The sequence below is a fragment of the Gossypium arboreum genome, chromosome 10, assembly GCF_025698485.1.
Source record: "Gossypium arboreum isolate Shixiya-1 chromosome 10, ASM2569848v2, whole genome shotgun sequence".
Classification (NCBI taxonomy): domain Eukaryota; kingdom Viridiplantae; phylum Streptophyta; class Magnoliopsida; order Malvales; family Malvaceae; genus Gossypium; species Gossypium arboreum.
The window spans coordinates 18,059,492-18,068,080 of NC_069079.1; the positions used below are offsets into that span (position 1 = coordinate 18,059,492).

Below are 8,589 nucleotides of genomic sequence, written 5' to 3' on the forward strand. Positions count from 1 at the left end.
AATAAAGAAATTGATTGTATATAACTTTCATAATTAAAAGATAAAATAATATAACATACTAATATATGATGAATAATATAACTGTTGGTAAATAGTAATAAACGTTAACAACTTTGTGTAAAGATGATATAATAGTGATGACTCATAGCATATGAATAAATTATAGATTGCATATGTTAATATATCTACTCTTTATAAATTTAGAATTTAGTTATCATATTTTTATTTTTAGGAATTTAGTTTATTTACTTTTCAAATTTTAAAATTCATGTAAAAATTTTAAACTCTTAAAATTATTTTATTAAATTCAAGTTAATTATAATGTCCATTTTAGTTACATTGCTATCAAATGAGGCTTTTTTTATTATTATTTCAAAATGTCACACCAACTAATTTAGCAGAAAAATAACAATATTAATAATTGAATTTAAATTTTGAAACTTAAAAAAAGAATTAAATTCCTAAAAATAAAAATATTCTAAATTTATGAAGAGTAGATATAATTATGACATAATTTAAAGTTTCTATATTACTAAAATGTAAGTATACTTTTTAAGTTTTATAATATGATATTTAATGAATTAATTTATTAAGGTAAGTATTTTTTTGATAGGAAAGGGAACTACAACAGTTTAAATCATGACTTCCCTACTAGTACCAATGCTGTTGCCATCATCTTGAAGGAGTCGAGTCACCTTGTATGGGGTCTGTAGAAACTAATGGTAGCCTAACGATTTTGAGAAAGCCATGGCTGCAGCAACCTTATTTCCTTCTCTATAAACATGGTTTCCTCGACTATCCAATCCAAACGCAGCATCCTTTTTATGGCCCTCATCAATGCAGCATCATCATTCCCGATCTGTTGTGCCTTTAGCAGCCTCGTGACCACCATGCTATAGATCAGTTTCCAAGAATACTTTCCTTCCTCCTATTTTCCATACTTGTTGGAGCCCCTCCATCACTCCCCACAATTCTGCATCAACTACCGAGCAATTTCCAACGTTCTTCGCAAATGATCTCTAACTACTCACTCAGCCGTGGCTGCCCCTGTAGAGCTACATCTCGCCCCACCCCTTTCCGGTTTCTCCTAATAGATCACCTTGTACAGTCACTGTTTTGCATTACCGACAGTCGCTGACAACTAAATTTTAAAATTAATTTTTTTACAAACATATTAACTTATAATTAGTTCTCAACTTATATGCTTTTAGATAAATCATTAGTAAAAATAATTGATAACATATTAATAATTTTAAAGATAAATAACTATAAATTAGTAGTATATTGTGTTTAACATAATTATAAATGATAACATTTTGTAATCAATTAATAATAAAGAGATAAGCACATAATAAAAATAGTTTATAATACAAGAGTGAAACGTATTATGGACAAAATTATAGAACAAAATATATAATACGAAACTAAATAACTAATAATACAAGACAATAATATGTTTGGGGTTTGTCACTAAAAATTCAAAGTTAATGCCTAATTGTAATACTTCAAATTTAATTAATAAAATATTATAATATTCGAAACTGATCTATTGATTAAGTATGCATCTACTCATGAATAGCATGAGTTGTATACTTAATAGATAAAATATTTTAAAATAGAAAAAGATTATCTATCTTTTTTTTGTTAATATTGGATTTAAATTTAAAATTTTATATTAATATAGTATAATAAAATTATTTTAATATGAAAAAATCTTTCGATTTGTTACGGTTAAAATAGTTTTGTATTCTCTTTAGTAAGAAAAGAGTCAATATGAAATATTTGTTAATGCAATTCGAATCAATAATCTTATATCTACGAAGTCTCACTTAGAAAATAATTTTCACTCAACAATTTATTTAGTACAATTATTGGCTTAACCACAATCTATCATCTCACAATGGATAATTACAACCCCAAAATTGAATCAAAATTGTTACAAATTACTCTCCTAAATAGTCTTACAATACATAAAAATTCTCCAAATAATACCTAAAAGAGTGTTGAATAATACAAGAAGAAAATTCAACAAAGTTACCAAAAAAGACACTCCAAAAACAAACCAACAGAAACGCCACACTACTTTCTATTTGCAGACATCTTCAAATGATCATCTAATAATGTTCTGATAAAATCTAAATTTCCAATTAAAAGTTAAAATTATCCTATGAATTATCTTAATTAATTATACTATAAAAGCCTTCATAAACAATATGAGCTTAAACTTCTCATTTCTACTTCAAGTTAGCCAAATGGCATGAAATTCTTTGCTGAGAACCTTAATTGCACAAAAATTGTTGTTTTATCTACTGTTGAAACATAAAGTGTACCGTATATCTTGAATTAAATTACGGTATATATATATGTGTGTTTATATGTATGCCCCCGTATATGTATTCGTTTATATATATATATATGTGTGCGCGCGCGAGAGAGAGAAAAATACAGAAACTTCAACTGAAACAAACCGAAACCTCAATGTACCAATAGTTCAGAAAAAACAACCGGTACAGAACCTTGATGGAAACCCCATGCGGATGGTTTGGCAGGTAAGGTCACATATAAGTTTCTTAAAAGAAATGGATTGGTTGAATTGGTCCAATACGCGTTGTAGACTTAACGGGAGAAAAAATCTTATCTAAATTTGGTTCTTTAAAATATTGTTAGTTTGGTGAGATTATTGAAGGTCGTGGAAGAAGGAACTTTATTATTATTATTATATGGTCGTCATCATCATCGCATTTCAAGTTCTTCTAACGATATTTAAGCGAAACTGAAATTTTATTATGTTTTTAACACCACAGACAATGTCTCAGCTCTGGGTCGGAGTTAATAACCACGTGGGGATCAACATTAACTCGTTGACTTCGGCCAATTACACCTCTTGGAATGCAAGCTTTCACAAGGGGGACACTGCAGATGTATTGATTTCTTACAACGCTACGACTAAGAATTTCAGGGCTTCTTGGACCTACCAGACAACTAATAACCCTCAAGAGAGTTCTAGTCTTTCTTATCACACTGATCTTACGAAGGTTCTACCTGAATGGGTTATGATTGGATTCTCAGGTTCCATAGGCCTGGCTAAAGAGCAACATATCCTTAATCATTGGAGTTCAATTCAACTTTGGTAAGAAGAGAAACAAAGGGAAATACTGCAAGAAAGACAACAATAGTAATAAGTGTTGTAGTACCTGTGATTGGCTTTATGGTTGTGATAGTTATATATCATGTTCCGAAAGAGGAAAAGGAAAACAGCAGAGACAACAAACTTAACAACATCAATGGATGATGACCTTGGAAGAGGAGCTGGACCAAGAAGATTTTCTTATTTAGAACTTGTCTCTGCAACCAATAACTTCTCAGAACAGAGGAAATTGGGTGAAGGAGGGTTTGGTACAGTGTATAGAGGTTACCTGCCTGATTTAGACTTGGTGGTGGCTGTAAAAAGGATCTCAAAAGGGTCCAAACAAGGGAAAAAGGAGTATGTAACTGAAGTGAAGACCATCAGCCAGTTAAGACATCGGAATCTGGTACAACTAATCGGTTGGTTTCATGATCAAAGGGAGTTCTTGCTCATCTATGAATTCATGCCAAATGGTAGCCTTGATTCCCACCTCTTTGGCAAAAGGGCTCCACTTTCATGGCCTATGAGGCACAAAATATCACTTGGATTAGCCTCTGCAATTCTCTATCTTCATGAAGAATGGGAGCAGTGTGTGGTACACAGGGACATCAAATCAAGCAACGTAATGCTGGATGCTAGTTTCAATGTTAAACTTGGTGACTTTGGGTTGGCCAGGCTCATGGACCATGACCTAGGTCCCAGAACAACCGGGTTGGCTGGGACTTTTGGCTACATGGCTCCAGAGTATATCAGCTCAGGAAAGGCGAGTAAAGAGTCGGATATATTCAGCTTTGGAGTGGTATTGTTAGAGATTGCTACTGGGAAAACATAAGTGGATCTTAGTAAGAAAAGTGAAATGGGATTGGTAGAGTGGGTTTGGGATGTTTATGGGAAAGGAGAGCTTCTTGCAGCTGTCGCCAATAAATTAAACAAGGATGTTGTGGAGAAACAAGTTGAATGTTTGATGGTTGTTGGACTGTGGTGCGCTCATCCTGATAGTAATTTGAGACCCTCAATCAAGCAAGCCATTCACGCTCTGAATTTTGAGGCAGAAATGCCAAATCTTCCTACGAAGATGCCAGTTCCTATGTATCATGTACCAACGACTTCATCAGCCACTTCCGCAGAACCTTTACTAACTAATTCAAGCCTGGAAACGGGTCGTTAGAACTTGTTTACCTTCCTGCTTTCCCTTTTCTCGTTTTTTTTTTTTTTCTTTCTCAGTTTGTTCTGGTCTAATCTACTTCAACCTTAGCCATGAGTTGGGCAAGTTTCATAACTATCAAATCACCATCCAAAGCTTGTATGATGTTCTTATCGAGTTAAATTGAAACATTTCGTATATCAAGCTTCTCTAGTCAAGTTTTTGAAACGCTTTCAACATTATGGACTTTTAATGCCTGGCTCAAGTTGTCATAATGTTGCCTAATAAGAGTACGTGGGCCTAGTAAACAAAGCGAGACACGGAAGCCCTAAATTAACCTAGAGTCGTTATTAACCAATTAGGAGTTAAGTTTTTTTATTTAAACATATTAATGTCTTAATTTAAGCTAATTTTAAATAAAAACTCTTCTGAAAATTTTAAATAAAAACTCTAAAGAAAATTTGAAACAGAAATTTAAATTTTTACTTTTAAGGGAACCTTAAAATACCTAAATAATTCTAATAAAATACCTTCAATTCCTAAAATTAATTCTATTTTAGAATTCTAAAAAAATTAGAAATTACCAATGAATTAAGAGAAATATTAAAATACATCTACAACTTATTCGATCTTTTATTATTATTATTTAAAAGATTTAATTAATAACGTTGAACCTATCAAGATTTTACGAAAGTATCCTATGCCGATTTATGATTTATCTTACTTTAAAATTCTTAATTTAAGGTTTAAATTAGTCAAAATCCTAAAATAATATATCTTAAATAATATTTATTAGCTTTCTTAAAAATTTCTAAAATAAAATACTGAGATAGACCTACACATGTTTACAATTCACCTACAAAATTGCCAACAATTATAGGATGGAAAAATGACCTAAAGTTCCCTTTTTAAAACGAATAGTAATAAAATAGAAAAATTAATTAAATTGGCTAAAGTTAATGAAAAGTTAAAACTCTTTAAAAATGACAATAATAAAAAGAAAATTTAAATAAATGAAATAAATAAGACCTTGACATGATGATGATAATAATAACAATAATACACCTTATTCATAATACAATAAAAGAATCAAACTAATATAAACAAATAATATTAAAATGTATGTAAGGGAATGTGTAAAAAAACATAAATATAAATAGACATGAAAATAAATAAAGACAAAATAAGAATAAATAAAAATCATACAAGTGTGAATAAGTATAAAATATTAAAATAAAATGCATAATTGACATTAGATATATAAGCTATAAATGCAAATGAAAGGAAGGTATAAGTGTAAATAATTTATTAAAGATGGAAACAAAATGACGTAACTTGATTTTGGGACTAAAAGATAAAAAATGTGGAAGATAGATGACTGATGTAGCAATTAATTTGCTTTTAATTTTTAAATTTCAGATTAAATCAAAAGTTTGAATAAACAAAAGGGTTACGGGTGTAAATAAGCCAGAGAGTGAGGGCGGTGCTGCAAAAAAATAATATTTTTTTCTAAATTTAAAAAGTAAGAGGGTGGAAAAAAACTATTCATTCTTTTATTTTTAACCTCATTTAAAAAAAAAAAAACTCTTCTTCCTATGTTGGCCATGATTCCACCACCGGAAAGCCCAACGGCTCTCCAGCCTCCTGTGGTGGAGTTGCCACATCTTGTGGCCGAATTTATTTTTTTTTCAAAATCAAAATTTTCTTTAAAAAATCACTATTTTTTTAAATCAAAGTTTTATTTTCAAAATAGTTGAAAAAGATCAAAAATTTATTTTAAAAAATTTAAATTTTTCCTTTAAAATGATTGAAAAACAGGTTTTTATTTTAAAAATTTAAACTTTTTCTTTTTTTAAAAAAAATCAAAACTTTTTCCAAAATCAATTTTTTTTTTTTTTAAAAAACTTGTAGTAGTAGTAGTAGTAGAGAAAGCATACATAAAACTCAAGAACTTGTGACTACAACAATGTCCACTAGCTTATCGATATAGGGCTGTAAAAAACCATTTTTAGGGCATGTATTATTCTGATTGGTATAATACACACACATTTTCCTTTTACCATTCTTTTAACCCATCATGGCCATGTTGGTTAGCCATTACGAGTACTGCACTTACTTGATAAACCTTTCCGCCAATAACTTGTCTATCTCCTTCTAAACCATTATTAGTTTTTTTGTCATTGCATTTTCACTTTTTTTTTTTTTGAGTAGTGCCACTTTAAGGTTTACATTGAGTAAGTGTAGGATGGCATCTACATTTATCCCTAGCATACCTACATTGGACCATTCGAAGTCATTAACTTTTTCTTGGAGAAGAATTGTTTGTCTTGTAAACTAAGTAGCTTGTTTATGTTATAGTGTATCCCAAGTTGTTTGGTTTAAGTTGAAGCGGCTCTGTTTTAGTGGCCGGCTATACTATTGGTTGCTTCTCTTCTTGATAGTGAAGGTCTTCTAGAGTTACAGTTTGGCTAGAGATTACATTAATTAGGTTTTTAAGGTGATTAAAGGTTTGAACTTGATGGTTTTATGGCGTAAGGGGAGATGGGTTATGGTTTAGAATTGGTTGGTTCATGTCGGATTTTATTTTGGTGAATGTCTCATAGGTATCAAAAGGATAAGTAAGAGGTTTTTGTATTAAGTGTGGGCGAGTTGTTATGATAAGCAAGAGGTTTTTGTATTCATACAAACCACACTGATTGTTTTAGTCATTCTAGTGTGATTTTAGACCGAAGAAAGTTTGGGCTAGAGATCAAAAAATCTGCACACAAAGGGTGATTATTGAGGCATCAAAGTTCAAGAATAATTAAAGTATGTAAAAGTCAAAGTTTAGGAATAATCAATCTGGCCACAAAAGAAAGTATTATCTAACCCGTGGATTTGTTAAAGTATTTAGATTGAAGATATATATCTTACATTATCTTGAGGCCTTCTTACTTATACCCCAAGGCTATGATCTAAGGTTTGATGGGGACCAATGGTTGTGCTTAAGCCTATCTCGATCCTTTACTAGCCTATTATCCTTTGTTAAGTCACATTATTTTACTCATCTTGTACCATTTGTGCTTGTTGAGACTTTAAGTTGTGTGACTCATTAATTATTTTGAGTTCTTATTTCTTTCACTAGTTGATATAAAAAAAAAAAAAAAAAAAAAAAATTGGCTCAATATCACATTATAAATATTTTTCAAATTGAAAAAGGTTTTTTCCTCTAACCTTCTGAACTAAACAAATAGTTCAACTTTGTGATATGTGCAGTTCTTATATATTCTGCTCTGTATTAAAATCCGAGTTTAATTCATATAATGGTGTAATAAAAATGGAATTCAAAATCGACTAGAGTGGATAATTTTAGATTGGACACAAAAGATACACCTAAAATACGAAACCAGATGAAAAAAAGTAATAATAAATTGACAACTAATATCTACATTTAACACGACTAGAGCAGGAGGGAAAAAATATACACAGTCTAATGTACGGAATACCAAATCTATAAATCCTTGTCATTAGTCTACAATCTACATCCATTAAAAATAGTTAAAAAGCAAGCCATTTTGGCTTTTCCTTTTATATATTCATTGAATAATAATAAGTACAAGTTTGTAAAGCTCCAATCAAACAATGGCTTCCAAAACCCCCTTTGGAGCCAGCAACATCCCTAGAATTATTATCATTTCCACCATTACAATCGCCATTACAATCCTCCTTTGGTCCTTGAAATTGTCTGTGCCCTTCTTTTTCTACCCACAACCGCCTATAATCAAACTAAACAATCTTCTGGTTTCGAATTTTAAAGTCTTGGATTCAAATCTTGTATCCATTTGGTTGGGCAATATCACAGTATACAACCCAAATATTGCGCTATCGATCCATACGAATCAACTTGAAGCTTCCATTCTTTACAAACACGATTACCCGTTATCGTTGACCACCGTCGACAATCTGGAGCTGTATGTGTGGGAAAAAAGGGATGTTTTCGTTAAGTTCGTGACGACAGGGAATGAAAGTGATCAACCAATCATCGAATACCCATTGATGAAGGAGATTGAAAAGGATTGGAGAACAGGGAAGCTTAGTTTCCGGGTAAGATTCAGTGCAGTGATTAGACATGAAATTGATTGCCCTGGTTTAAGGGGAAGGACAGTGATGATGAGCCCTCATACTATAGATTTGGATGTCATTGTTGAAGATGGAAGGAGGAGGAGGAGGAAAAGAGGAGAAAATAGCGCGATTTACGATATTATTGGTGATATCCCTAACGATGGACGTTCTTGGCTTATCATGGTTAATGATGACTGAATTTTGTCCCTAGTTTGAA

General features: G+C 31.3%; 1 pseudogene; it reads left to right on the top strand.

Moving 5' to 3' along the window:
• The first annotated feature begins 2,560 nt into the window (after window positions 1-2,560).
• On the top strand, window positions 2,561-4,475 carry LOC108458535 (L-type lectin-domain containing receptor kinase IX.1-like; annotated as a pseudogene).
• Window positions 4,476-8,589: the final 4,114 nt, after the last annotated feature.